This window comes from Alligator sinensis, unplaced genomic scaffold (assembly GCF_000455745.1).
Source record: "Alligator sinensis unplaced genomic scaffold, ASM45574v1 scaffold1329_1, whole genome shotgun sequence".
In the NCBI taxonomy this organism is placed as follows: Eukaryota; Metazoa; Chordata; order Crocodylia; family Alligatoridae; genus Alligator; species Alligator sinensis.
In genome coordinates this window covers 42,772-57,046 of record NW_005842460.1, presented here as the reverse complement: position 1 = coordinate 57,046, position 14,275 = coordinate 42,772, and the positions used below count along the sequence as shown (strand labels likewise).

The following is a 14,275-nucleotide window of genomic DNA, read 5'->3' as shown; positions in this document are numbered from 1 at the left end:
TTCTATGATATTGCTCTACCTTTTACCCTGTTTCTGCCCTACCCCTGTCATCAATAAAGTTCTCCTTTGTGACCGGTGTGGGAAACTTATTGAGGGGTGGGTCTAAATTATGCCAAGGAGGCCCCTTAGGTCTGTGGACTAAGGGAGACTTTCCTAATCAGCCCCTGACTTGGGGAAAGTGCCCCAAGTGCCTGTATTGGGTCTAGCACCCATTGGACGATCAGGCCTGTGTTTTCCAAGGTGCACAGAGCCAGAAGTGAGACCAGAGCCTTGGCTGGTGGCAGCGGGAACCCCAGGCTAGCGGGTGTGCTCCAGGGAAGGGGTCGGCCGGACGGGAGACACCCTAAGGGAGGCACTCGGAGCCTGGAAGGTGGTCGGGAGCAGGGAGGTGGGCGGCTCAACGCAGGAGCGCCCCCTACTGGCCCGCCACAAACAACTCCTGCTCCCGAGTGTTAGGAACAAGTTCTGGATTGAAGGAGCGCCCCCTACTGGCCCGCCACAAACAACTCCTGCTCCCGAGTGTTAGGAACAAGTTCTGGATTGAGGTGAATCCTCTAAAAGGGGAAGAACTTGGGAATCCTAGAGAGATCTGCCCTGGAAAAGGTTCTGGCACCTGGCCTGTTTCCACTTCACAGCTCTGAGAAGAACATGGAGACCGACCACAGGGATCATATGTTCATTTTTGGGGCTTTATTAGCAAGAAAACCACTGTAAAGAATGGGACGATGGGAAGGAGGGCAGGGGGAGCCGCTGGCACCTGGCGGTGCACAGTTCTGGAGAGAGGGTGAAAAGCAAACCCTGTTGAACTGGGCTCAGGGGGTGAAGCAGCAGCACCAGCAGCCTGCGTCACCCAGTGGGCATGAGCAGGGCAGAGAAAGGGGTTATGTGGTGGTGAGGAAAGGTGAGGTCAGGGAAAAAAAATCAGGGAATCCTTTCCCAGCCATTAATATCCCTATTCCTGCAACTCAGGATCCTCACATAGCAGGTCCCTGGGATCAGCAGGGAGGACAAAGCTTGGAGGACGCACAAGACAGTCCCTGAGTGTCATCTGGAGCCAGTTAACTTGGGAGAGATCCCTACTGTGAGGACACTTCTACCCCAGGAGCACTGACCGCTTCCAGGGAATGATAGGCAGGGCTGGTGTTTGGGGTGTGGGGGTGCTAATCTGCCCCAGGTCCTGTGCTTTGGGGGCCCCGTGGAGCCAGGCGGAGGAGCCATGGAGATTCAGTGCCACAGCCACTGCTGGCTTTGCATTCAGCCACTTGGCAAGCTCCCCCCGCCCCCTGCCCACCCGCATCCACTGCAGGCTTCTTTGCATTTGGGGCGCATAGGCAGGGCTGGTGTTTGGGGTGTGGGGGTGCTAATCTGCCCCAGGTCCTGTGCTTTGGGGGCCCCGTGGAGCCAGGCGGAGGAGCCATGGAGATTCAGTGCCACAGCCACTGCTGGCTTTGCATTCAGCCACTTGGCAAGCGCCCCCCGCCCCCTGCCCACCCGCATCCACTGCAGGCTTCTTTGCATTTGGGGCGCATGGGGGCGGGGCCCCACACAGGCTGCTTTGCCCCAGGCTCCAAACCCTGCTCAGGTCATCTCTGCTGATAGGGAATATATAGGCTCCAAGGCTAATGCAAAGATCATCACCTCAGAGGTTCCTCTGCATAAGGTATTTCTTCCTAGCCTTTCCTAGTCTCTCCTACCTGTCAAACTTTGCACCCCAACCTCTAGGTCCTTTGGGTTCTGCGGGGCACCTAGGGTGGCCATCATGGAGGACAGTCCAGTCCCTGAGTGTCATGTGCAGCCAGTTAATTCGGGAGAGAGCCCTATTGTGAGGAAACTTCTACCCCAGGAGCACTGACTGCTTCCAGAGAACGATAGGGAACATATAGGTCACGAAGATCACCACCTCAAGGTTTCCCCAGTGATCTGGGCTAACTTTTGCATAAGGTATTTATTCGTAGCCTTTCCTAGTCTCTCTTAACTTGGAAACTTTGCACCCAAACCTCTAGGTCCTTTAGGTTCTGCACTGCACTACATGGGCTCAGGGCAGGGTGAACTCTTCCTGCACTCTTCCCAGGATGAAGCTGCTTGCCTGAATGCATCCACTGGTGGGTGCTGAGCACATAGACATCCCCAAATCCTTTCTGCAGTGCTGGCAGAACTATGGATGCTCCTGTGTGTGGATGCACTGGTGCTTAGCCAGGAGGGAGGAGCAAGTGAAGCTTTGCCGACACTCTGAGCACCAATGCAGCTTGTCCCTCATGTGGATGCGCTGGTGTTGAGCCAGGTGGGAGGAGCGGGCAAACGCCTCCCCACACTCAGGGCACTGATGTGGCTTCTCCCCTGTGTGGATGCGCTGGTGCTGGACCAGGTGGGAGGAAAGGGTGAAGCTCTTCCCACACTCTTGGCACTGATATGGCTTTTCCCCTGTGTGGGTGGGCTGGGGGTGGACCAGGTGGGAGGAAAGGGTGAAGCTCTTCCCACACTCTTGGCACTGATATGGCTTCTCCCCTGTGTGGATGCGCTGGTGCTGGACCAGGTGGGAGGAAAGGGTGAAGCTCTTCCCACACTCTTGGCACTGATATGGCTTCTCCCCTGTGTGGATGCGCTGGTGCTGGACCAGGTGGGAGGAAAGGGTGAAGCTCTTCCCACACTCTTGGCACTGATATGGCTTCTCCCCTGTGTGGATGCGCTGGTGCAAGAGCGGGTGAAGCTTTTCCCACATTCAGGGCACTGATGTAGCTTGTCCCCTTTGTGGATACGTTGGTGACGGTCCCGGTGGGAAGCTTGGGTGAAGCTCTTCCCACACTCTGGGCACTGATGTGGCTTTTGTCCTGCATGGATGAGTTGGTGCTGGGCTAGGTAGGAGGAGCGGGTGAAACTTTTCCAACACTCAGGGCACTGATATGGCTTCTCCCCTGTGTGGATGCGCTCGTGGTGAATCAGGCTGGAGGAGTGGGCGAAGCTCTTCCCACACTTGGGGCACTGATGTGGCTTCTCCCCTGTGTGGATGCGCTGGTGCTGGACCAGGTGGGAGGAAAGGGTGAAGCCCTTCCCACACTCTTGGCACTGGTGTGGTTTTTCCCCTGCATGGATGAGCTGGTGCTGGGCTAGGTAAGAGGAGTGGGTGAAGCTCTTCCCACAGTCTGGGCACTGATATGGCTTCTCCCCTGTGTGGATGCGCTGATGGTGAACCAGCCTGGAGGAGTGGGCAAAGCTCTTCCCACACTCAGGACACTGATGTAGCTTCTCCCCTGTGTGGATGCGCTGGTGTCGGACCAGGGGGGAGGAGCGGGGGGAGGATGTGGCTTCTCCCGTGTGTGGATGTGCTGGGGGTGGACTAGGCTGGAAGACTGGGTGGAGTGCTTCCCATGTGCAGAGCACCCGGGTGTCTTCTTCCCTGTGCAGATGAGCTGGTGACAGGACAGGTCTCGCCTGTTGGTGAAAATCCTCCTGCACTTTGTGCACTGGATCGTCTTCCTCTCTGCGTGGATGTGCTGGTGCTGCGATGGGCAACTGAAGGTTTCCCTGCACTCAGGGGTTGATTGGGCCATCTCCATGAGCTTGGTTGTGAGGTCCTGCTTCCCGCTAAGGCTCACCCTGTTGTCGGAGTTTAAATTAAATTTCTCTTTCTGGTGAATCTTTCCCTTGGAGCTTTTCATCTCTCTGAGCTTCTCAACCTCTTCCCAGTAACGCTGGCTCTTACCAGGCTTCACCACTCCACTCTCACACGTATCAGGAGTCTGTATCTTGTTCAACAACATATTCTCCATGTGGGTTTGGGTCCTGCGAGGCCTCTTATGCAAACAGTCCTCCTCAGGACTTGGGGGGTCCTTCCCTCCTGATGTACTTGGGGAAGTCTGTGGTGGTTCCAGATCTGCAGGCCCTTCATCTGGAGGTTGCTCCTCAGCTCTGCTCAGCATCAAGGCAGTTCCTGGGTGGGGGGAAATAAAACCTCTAGATTTTGTCAGGGCCCCACTAAGGGCATAAACTATTATTCCCTGTGTTGTGCTGGACCTCAGATTAGGGCTGGAGCTTGGTGCCTGTAGTTACTTAAGTACATAAGCTCTTGTTTCTAGCACCCCAAGTGCTGGGGTTGGGGGACAGGACAGGCCATGTGCCATCCTAATGTTCTGCAACTTGGTGCGTTTCATAGGCAGTTTCTCAGGACTTGTGTCGCTGCTCTGAGCCCCATCACTTTGGACCCTTGTGGGAGAAGTGCATGCAGGATGTGCATTAAGACAGTACCTGAATGACTACATGCACTAAGAGGCTGAGCATGAGATCAGAGGCATCTGCTTAAAGGAAGAATGAGGCTCTCGAAGGGCTGCTCTATCCCACAGCACTGACGGGTCCAGGAGGAGATGCCGAGGACTCCACCTGACTGGGCCGACATTTTCCAGTATCCAAAGTGCTTTAGCAAGGGGGTTCAGGGCTGATCTCCAGTGCTCACACTTGATGTCTGGCTATCCTGACAGCAGCATCCAGGGACAAGTGTGAACAGCCTTACGGTGGAGATCAGGAAGTTGACAGTGGACATGAATGTTTGGTGAGCACGCCCTCACCTAGGACTAGATACTTCGGAGGCACAGAGAAGCGCTGTTTCTGCTTGTTAGAACAAGCCAAAATATTGAATCCCTCGTTCCTCCAAGAAATGGTCTGGGAGGGGAGGATTTAGAGCTGGGGCTCTCCCTTCTAGAGGGAGCGGGCCGTTGCTCCCTACCTGCTTCCAGGGAAGGGGCTGATGCAGGCAATGAGCCCGTGGAGCTTTCTTCTGCTGATGAGTCCCAGATGTCCTCCAAGTCACAGGAATCTGCAACAGGAGAAAAGCTAGGGGCACTAGAGCTGGCCCCTAAAGGGGGCCACTAGAGCTGGGTGAAATTTTGGCAGCTGTTTCATTTCAGAGGTGTTTCAGGCTCTTTTGGCACCCGAAACACCAAATCTGAATCAAGCTGGAAGACTCTGAAACAGCTTCAAAATGTTTTGGAAATGCTTTGGAGAATTTCTGAGTTTCAGAGCCAGGCTTGATGGGAAACAAAAACTAAGAAGAGGGAGGCAAGGACTGCTTGACCTCTAGCTCCCAGTTCGATTCCCCAGCTCTCTGATCATTTTCCTAGCTCTTCCCGGGGGGAAACTGGGACAGATCTGCGTGCGAGGTTTCAGCAGGCTGCCACTGCAGGCTGGGGTGATCAGAGAGCTGGGCAATCTCTGAAACAGATTTGGCCGAATCGAATCAGGATGGTGATCTGAAACACTGAATCCAATCACTGTCCCTCCAAAATGGCTGAATCCAAATCGGAACAGAGCCGTTTTGCACAGCCCGACTGGGCACCAACCTGCACATGGACTCCATGCTGAGACAGGGTTTGTGACACTCAGGACACCACAGTTGACACAGAGGGAGATTCTGGTGCAAACCATAAGGTACTCACTTCCCCCACCCAACACGAAAGCTTGTGAATCCCACCCACCCCAGGGACCCATTTCATGCAGCCTGAGACCGTGATTAAACCCTTCCTGGGTTCCAGGTTCACCTAACCAGAAAAAAAACAGGGAGCCTGCCTCCACTCCAACGAAAATGGCTACACAGAGCATCAGCCAAGCATGCTAATTTTGATGAGGGACTACTAATCCTATCATACCCTGGTAGAGGGTGCTATAGCTACCTTGATTTTGACTGTCCAATAACAGGCTAATTACAGGAGAACAAGAAAACAGTTGTTTGTCTTCACAGCATTGAGTTCATTGAGTGGAAGCAACATCTGCCTGGAGCAACTGCAGGTCAGCACCCTCGAACAGCAGCGCAGGGCAGGTCTGTGGTTCCCAGGTCTCTCCCCGCCTCGCTCTGGGTACAGAACATTTCTGAGAGTGGAGTCAGGTGGAAGAGACTGCAACAACTCACCTGGCAAGAGGCCTTCAGACCTTGAACTTGCCCCATGGTCCTCATCATCAGAAACCCAGAGCTCCTCTTCTCCTTGCTTGATGCGGCAGACTAAGTCAGGTGTGAGACCTTGATATCCTGTTTGGGGCAGCGGTTAAAGAGTGTTTGTGACCAAGTACAGGATGGAGAAGAATTGACCGGGATTTGGGGATTGGAGGGAAAAACCTTCAATAGATGATGGTCCTTGATACCCAGGTGGTGGAGGGACAGCGTAACAGGGAGTCTATGGCTCCTGTTGCTCTCAGAGGGAGAACAGCAGTTAACAGCACTCAGGCAGCCTAATAAAGGTGGCTGGCAAGGGAATGGGCAGCCAAACTGCCTATTGCTGTGCTAGGAAACCACCTTCCCAGAAATGGGCAGATCCTGAGCGAGCTACAAGACGGGGCCTGAGCTCAGGAAAGCAGTTTGGTTCTGCAAGCTGCAGGAGAAGGAGCTCCAGGACAGGGAGGCTACAGGGGACTGCCTGGCTGACAGGAGAGGCCCTGAGACCTGCAAACTAGATGCCCACAGACTACAGGGCCTATTATGGGGGGCATCATGCTGGTTCAGCCAGGGAGTGGACTTTTATGTTCAGACCCAGCGTAAGGACAATATTCTGTTGCAGCCAGAGGGCTTGTGTATTGTGTTGTGGTTTGCACTGGGTTTGGGACAAGTAAGGGGAAGTTAGGAGGGCCCAGTGTTGCCCGAGTGGTGCACAAGTGTTTTGGAGAACCTGCCCGGGGCTGGGACCCAAAAGACAGAAGAGGTTCCTGCCAGGCAGAATAAGACTAGAGGAGACAGAGACTGGAGCACAGTGCTCATCATGGGCCTGTAGCCCAAGGGGGGCAACCACAGAGTGAAAGAGGCAAGAACCAAGGTCAGAAACCTGCAGCCTGTGAGGGACAAACGCTGGGGCCAGGGCCCCAGAGCGAGAGGCAAGTGGCAGAAGCCCAAGAGATTGAATTGACAGGGCTGAACCCAGGAGTCGGATCCAGCACGGTGGGCCTAGGCTGCAAGGGACCAGCTAGAGGAAGAAGCAGAGCCTGGGAAGGCCAAGGCCCTGACAGGTGTGTGGAGACCTGGAATGGTTGGATATTGGCTTGAGGATGAAGTGCCACACCTAACTGAGAGTCAGTAACACTTGTGAGGCACGGGCACATCTCTAAGGGAGGTTCAGAGGCTGTGATTAGCCCATAAGGCAAAAGGTGTCCTGGGGGACTTATGTGGGCTAGGGGGGCAAACTAAATGCAAAGAATTCAACGGGGTCTAAGGGGATCTGCTGGCAAGAGACCAGTGTGGAGCTCCCTCTAGGGTCCTGGGCCAGCCTCCCTTCCAAACCACACTAAAAACATCTAGATGTGGAGGGAGTTGACTAATTAGCTCCTCAGTAAAGTGTCACTGTCTACATGTGCACTGGTATTATGGTGCAGTAAATTAACTCTGCTGTAAGATATTAGCACTATCCCTGACAGTATTATGTTAGGGCAGGGTAAGTAACTGCACTGAAATGCACAGCCAACGATAGCAGGGTCTAGCTGGGGCATGAGGGTGCTAAAGTGCAGGGGCTGCCTGCCGCCTAGCCAAATGGCTTTGCCAGTTCTTCAGACTCACACCCCACCCAGCCCCTCTGCCACCTAATGCTGCCATGCAGGGCCCTGAGCTGGTCCCATAGAGAAGGAGTTGAGAAACTGCTTAATCCATCTGTTGTAGCAGCAGAGGCTGATAAGACTTCCATGAATTTCTGCTAGATGGTAACCGAAGGAGGAGAAAAAGGATAGCACTGAACTCAGCATCCTAGAGTTGCTAGATGTGTTTGCATAGGATACACTAGGCAAGAGAGGGAAGAAATCAGAATAATTCTACAAGGAGTTCTTGGAAAATGCCCTGGTTAGTGAATTTGTATGCCCAATGAATTGAGAAGATAGGAACATGCTGGGAAGCAAAAGGATCATCTTACCAGGAATCTCCTGAATATGGAAGCACCAGGAGTTAAATGGATGAGAAAGACTCAAGTGAGGGTGACCAGATTAAATGAAGTAGGATATATAAATAGGAAATGCGAGAAAGGCCTCATCACTGACAGAGCAAATGGGAAGGAAGAGGATTTAAACCGCTACCCAGAAGTCCAGGAGGATCAGATTGTTGAAAAATGGGAAGACAATGATCAAATTCAGAGCTCACAGTTCCAGGGAGAAGCAGTGAACAGAGCTTTACCCAGGGAAACGAGGGCTTGGTAATTCCTCAGCATCTGGTTCCGGTAAAGCTCCTTGTCCTCATCTCCCAGCAGCTCCCACTCCTTCTGGGTGAAGTACACAGCCACGTCTTCAAAGGCCTCCCGGAGCTGCAGTCACAAGAGTTACACCATCAGCATTCTCTTCCAGCTGCCTCCAGCCCCCACAGCCCTGATCTGTACTTACTCTGCGATACAAAGATTTGGGTCTTAGCTATGTTAGTTAGGGGTGTCAGATTCCCAGGTATTCAACTGACATGTGATATGGATATAGCTCTGGGGACACAGAAGTTAATGCGTCTGCTTTAGCCTGTCTCATTGTGGGAGATGTTGAAGCTACTTTTGCTTGGCAGTACATAGCATAGGTGCATAAGCCCCTAAGTCTCCCTGGGGAAGCTGGTTTCATGGCAGTGACTGGTATAAAACTGGTATAAGGGGACTGGGACTGGTATTCATTTGACTTTCTTAGCATGTTGTGTTCACATGGGCTTCCTTCATCTTTACACACAACTACTTCAGAAATGGAGACTCCCTCTAAATACTTACAAATGGCACTGCCATGGGCACACATATGGTCCCCACAATATGCCAATATATTCATGACAAACATATAGGTTTCCCTCAATTTATGTGGGTTCTTTATATGCGAATTCGCTCTTACGCGATGAGCATATTTAGACCCATAATTATTATATGCGAATTGGCTCTTATGCAATTAGCATAGATGCCCAAGCAGGTAAATCTGGGGAGGAGGGGAAAGAGCTGTGGCCCCACTCACCCCAGCCCCAGCTGTAGCAGCCTTGGGAGCAGCCAGTGCCAGCTGCCTGGAGCCACTGGGCTGCACCGTGCTCCGCCTGTTCCCCTGTGCCTGGGCTCACCCCAGTTCATGGGCTGCGCTGTGCTGTGGTGCAGGCAGCTGATGCTGACTGCTCCCAGGGCCACTCCAGCATGGGCTGGGGTGAGTGAGGATAAGTAGAGCCCCGGGGGGTGTCCCCAGCTGCAGCGGCCCTGAAGGCAGCTGACACCATCTGCCTGCTCCAGGGCACGGTGCAGTCGAGGAGCAGAGGTGAGCGGGGACAGGCAGAAGATGGTGCAGCCCAGTGTCTCCAGGCAGCTGGCACTGGTCGCTCCTGGGTCCGCTGCAGCCGGGGCTGGGGTGAGTGCTGCTCTGTTCCCTCTGCTTTGCTGCCTTGTGCAGCCCCAGGAGCAGCACCCTTTCCACCCACCCCTTCCCTAGTCTCAGCCTCATTCCCTCCCTCACCACCATGGGAACCTATCCCTATTTGTTACAGTGTAAAGTGGGTTTGCTTTATGTGAATTTGATTTAAGTGCCGTTCTCCAGGAACGCATGTACAGCATAAATCGAGGGAAACCTGTTGTCCGTTTCCTCCATAGCCGCCTCTCATCCCCTTCATATATCTAAGGTACATGAAGGGCATTTTCATCCTACAGACAGGTGGGATAGAAACCCTAAAGAAATCTCAACAGGAGTTTAACAATCTCCATCCCTCCATCAAATTAACTCTGCAATGGTCCACTCAGCAAATTCATTTCCTAAACAAAATGGTGAATGTTTGAAATGGCAACATTGTGTTCGAAACCCACCCACCCACTACTACAGCTAGCTTTCACCCTGAGCAAACCACTAGATCCATCATCCACAGCCAAACTCGACATTACAACACTACCTCCTTCAATGGCTCCCACCCACCAGGATGCACACCCCATGGATCTGGAGCAGGGATTGCTACAATTACAATAAACCCCCAAAAGTCTGGTCACTGCAAGCAGCAAAGCCAGACTCAGACCGTGCTCCACCCTGCTACCATACCAACCAGAGGATTAGGAACATAGACTCCACTGCCTGTCTCCTACAGCCCCCAGCTTGAAAACCCTGGACACATCAGTAACGACTGCCACCCCCTCCTGGAAAAGGAGGGCTGTCCCAACGTAGCCACTCTGGGCAAACCTGTCCTGCTTTACAGGCAGCCCCCTAAACTCAAAGGGTGTCTTTCAAACAACAGGCAACCTAACACCCATTCTCACCAGTGCACCAGGCCATGCAATGGACCCAGATGGAAAATGCTCTCTCTCATCAATATACATGACATCATCACTGAGCAAAATAATATGGATTATAGCATTTCAGGTTCATTCACCTCTTTCTCTACTATTCTGTTAGGGTTTTTTCTTGTTTTTCTCTCCCAGCATTGCCTCACTCCCACCTTTCTCCCTTCTCTGCCTCCTTTCCCCATCTTTAGTATACAAAACACTCACTCTATCTGATAGTCTTCCCTGTGCATATCCTCTCACTGTATTTCATAAAATGAACTTGGGCTCACAAAATCCTATTTTATGCATGTCCGACGATTAGTTTGTAAGGTGCACATCTATCCTTCCTTCTGCCTCCCTTCTGAATAACAGAGATGTCTAGCAGCCCGGGGTGCTGCTCACTCCTACCAAATTACCTACCCAAAGAGCTGCCGTGTCACCGCCTGTGCTGAGCAAATCCTGCTGGCATCAGTTGAAATGACCCTCTATCCTCCATAGTCCGAGCCACATTCAACTCACTGGGGTCAGCTGTAGAGACCACTGCCCTGTGCTCCCTGGTGCTGGCTGGATATCACCCAGTCCCCAGAAGGGCTCTTCCAGTCTTAAGAGGTTCAATCTGAGCACTCCTCAGAAGCACCCTAAAGAGCATTTCCAGAGGAGGAAGCTCTGGCTCCACGGATCCTGACCCAGCCTTCCAGTGTCAGCACCCCTGGCTATCTGCACTGGGGAGCGAGCTCCTGCTAAAGCCAGCTTAGTGCGGTGGCAGCCTCTGTCACAGCAGCTTCCTCTTGTCACTCTTCAGGTTTCTCCATTCACTAAATTTTTCCCAGGCCACTGACTCAGTCTGGTCTCTGCCCGAGCTGCAGTCCCAGCCCCAACTGAAGCTGGTGCCCTGCTCACCTCCTGCTTTGGGGGTTTGTCCTGCCCCACGTGCAGTTGTCCTGGATCACGTGTCAGGAAGCCCCCTTCCCCCAGTCTCCCTGGGGGAGTCCCCTGTAGATCCAGGTGTACAGGCCCTTCCTCACAAAGCTCCTCCTCAGCTCTGCTCGGGGTCCCTGCACCTGCTGAGTGGGGAAGAGAATGCACAAGTTAGCCTGGGTGCTGCCAGCACAGGGAAAACCCTGCTGTTCACCTGTACCCACCTGGGAATAAGGCAGCCAGAGGCCTCAAGCTTGTGGGATAGAAGGAAGAAGGAAGACTCAAATTCCCCCAGTTCCTGCTAATAGACATCCACAGGCAGGCAGCTGGAGATGAGCCCCAACAACTCTGTCCCTGCTCGGGAGTGTGATAACTTTGTATTTTTTGTGATAACTACTTCATGTCAGAGCCTGCAGGGACATCGCTACCTGGGACAAAAGCTCGAGGGATGTTGGTGCAGTGTCACCATCCGAATGTTGAAAGTAGAGGGAAGGTAAATACAAGGTCAGTGTGCTCCAAAGTGTGTGAAAGTTTTCCAGTTCCAGGGGCACTGGGAGAATGCAAAAACCAGACTCTCGGAGCACTGACCCCATCAAAATGTTCTGGCAAAGAGATTTTCCTTTGATGGATGATGCCTCCTGCTACTAGAAAAGGTGCAAACACGGCTCCTTACCTGCTCCTGGACAAGGGGCTGCTCTGGGGCACCAGCCTGAGGAGCCTTCATGAGCTGACCACTCCCAGGTCTCCTCTCTTTTCAGGCGATCTGCAGCAGGACACAGGCCTGGGCTAAGTGTACCAGCCAAACCTCACTGGGCAAACTCATGTCCCCGACACCTGCACCAGCCCTGTTTTGGGCACAGAGGGTCACCGGGGCATGAAAAAGGGCTGAGCAGACCCCTGACTGTTAGGACACCCATTACACCATTGATGTGACCACTGCAGCACCACGGGGATCACCCAAGCTCAGGGATCTTTCTGCTGGGTGCTGCACACATGCAGTGAGAAAGCCCGGGGCCCTCAGCCCAGTGCTGCCCAGCCACGCAGGTCAGAGCCCTGTCCCACCCCAGCCACGTGGTCACAAATGCTCACGGCGTCGCAGGGACAGAGATTTGAGCCTCTCGCCCCAAATGCAGGACAGTCACTCAGGCCCCCAGACCCAGGCCCTGCCCTGCATCCAGTGCTTTACCTGGGTCCTGCTGGGGCAGGAGCTCCTTCCTGGGGACCCAAAGGGGCTCGTCCTGAGGCTCTGCGGTTTCATCCTGTCCTGCCTCCTTCAAGGGCTGTGGCCATGCCAGGCAGGATCTGAGATGTTCCCACAATGCCCCAGTGGGCACCATCTTGTCCAATGACATATCTGTCATATTGAATGTAATAGGTTTGAATAGTTTGAACAGGATTAACATAAACTCGACCCTTAACGAATAATGGTATGAATAATGTCAGGTACATAATATGGGGAATTAGTTTCACCCATTGGACGGCACCCCAAACACCCTAACAGGGGTACAGCAGAGATTAAGGAATGATTGTTTGTTTATCAGCACTCCTGAACAAATAATTTGCAAAAGGATGTCGCTAGAGATAGCAGCAAATGTACTGAAAACCCCAGGAGTAAAAGCATGGTTACTGCCGCTGGTGGGGCAGACACCCTGGGAGGAACCTGACCAAATAGGAACCATAGTGCAGGAGGACGAAATCAAGAAAAAGCCCAAATTAATAATAGAGAACACCATGTGCACACTCCTTACCATCCACAATCTAATGAGGTTGTGGAAGGACACGTTGGTATTTTGAAGACACAACTGAGAACAAATTTAAAATCAATTTCCTTTAAAAATTGGGATGCAGTTCGCCCGCCGCGCCGGGCCGGGAGCGCGGGGAGACGGGGGCTGCGGGGTGCTGGGCCGGGGGGAGAGGGGTGCCGTGCCCGGGGCCCGCCGCAGGCCGGTGCCGCCGGGGCTGCCTTTGGCTTGCGGTTTCCTGATGTACCTGCGTCCAGAGCGTCCCGCACCAGCTTTCCTTCTTCAGGGCCCGGCCCAGGCGTGGCAAGCCCGCGCGCCCCGCTCCGACACGCGCTCCGCCCGCAGCCCGGGCTGCCAGCTCTCGGCGGCTCTTGGCGCCGCATCCCGGGCTCTGCCCCCCGGACGGCTCCTCCCTCCCGCCGGGGGCGCCCAGGAGAGGGCTGGCAGCGCTGGCCGGAGCCCAGGAGGGAGCCAGGCAGAGACCAGGCAGTGCGACCGGGCTGTGGGGCTGTCCCCGCCGTGTCCCAGGCTCTCTCCCCGCAGAGAAGCCCGCAGGCCAGGGGAGGGCTCAGGAGCGGGACTGACTGCTCCTGCGCTGGCACCAGCGAGACAGGGATTTGCAGATGCAGCAGGGTGTGCAGAGAGCCCCCGTCCCCCTCCAAGGGGAGCCTAGGGCGAGGGACAGCTCTTCCAGCCCCAACCAGCCGTGCAGGGATTAGTGACTCTTCCCCACCCCCGGTGCAACACTGAGGGGTGTGTGCAGGGCTGTCCCCTGGGCTAGAGCACAGCCTTGCCTCATACAAAGGCACATGGGCGGGTGTGGGCAGAACTGCCAAAAAGTTACTCCCCTGCAGTGAACCTGTACACACGTTTCCTAAGGCACCTGTGCCTTCATCTAGTGGTTGATTTAACAAAGGATAATTTTGTCTGCGAACAATTAGTCCCTTTAAAAGGGATCTGCCGCCAGAAATGTTTGCTATGTTATGGCTGTAGAGCTCTTTTGGGGACTGGTCCAAGTAGAGCCACATGGCCTGGGCATTGGAGGCGGAGGGAGGGGGGCCGCTGGGCTGCCACACCTCCAGAACTGCCGGCCGCTTCAGCATCTTCACCAGCAGGCCCCCCTGCCCCACATCAATGCCATCCTGGCCTGAGACCCGCCCCACATCCTGCCTGCCCCACATGGCCCAGCCCAGCCTGAGATGCCCCTCACCCTGATCTGCCTGGCCTGAGACCCCACTCACATCCCCTGTGGGTGTGGGGCTCCCTGTCTTGCTGTCCTCCTGCTGGGGCTGCAGGCAGAGGAGGGTGGATCAGGGCAGATAGGCTAGGTGCTGATGCCACCACTAGGAGCCCAGTGCCAGCTGTGCTGCCATGGTGGGGACACCTCACCATAGTGGCATAGCTGGCGCGGGCCTAATA

General features: G+C 54.2%; 1 pseudogene; it reads right to left on the bottom strand.

The window, feature by feature from the left end:
* Nucleotides 1–1,340: 1,340 nt before the first annotated feature.
* LOC102370008 lies at nucleotides 1,341–13,537 on the bottom strand (annotated as a pseudogene).
* Nucleotides 13,538–14,275: the final 738 nt, after the last annotated feature.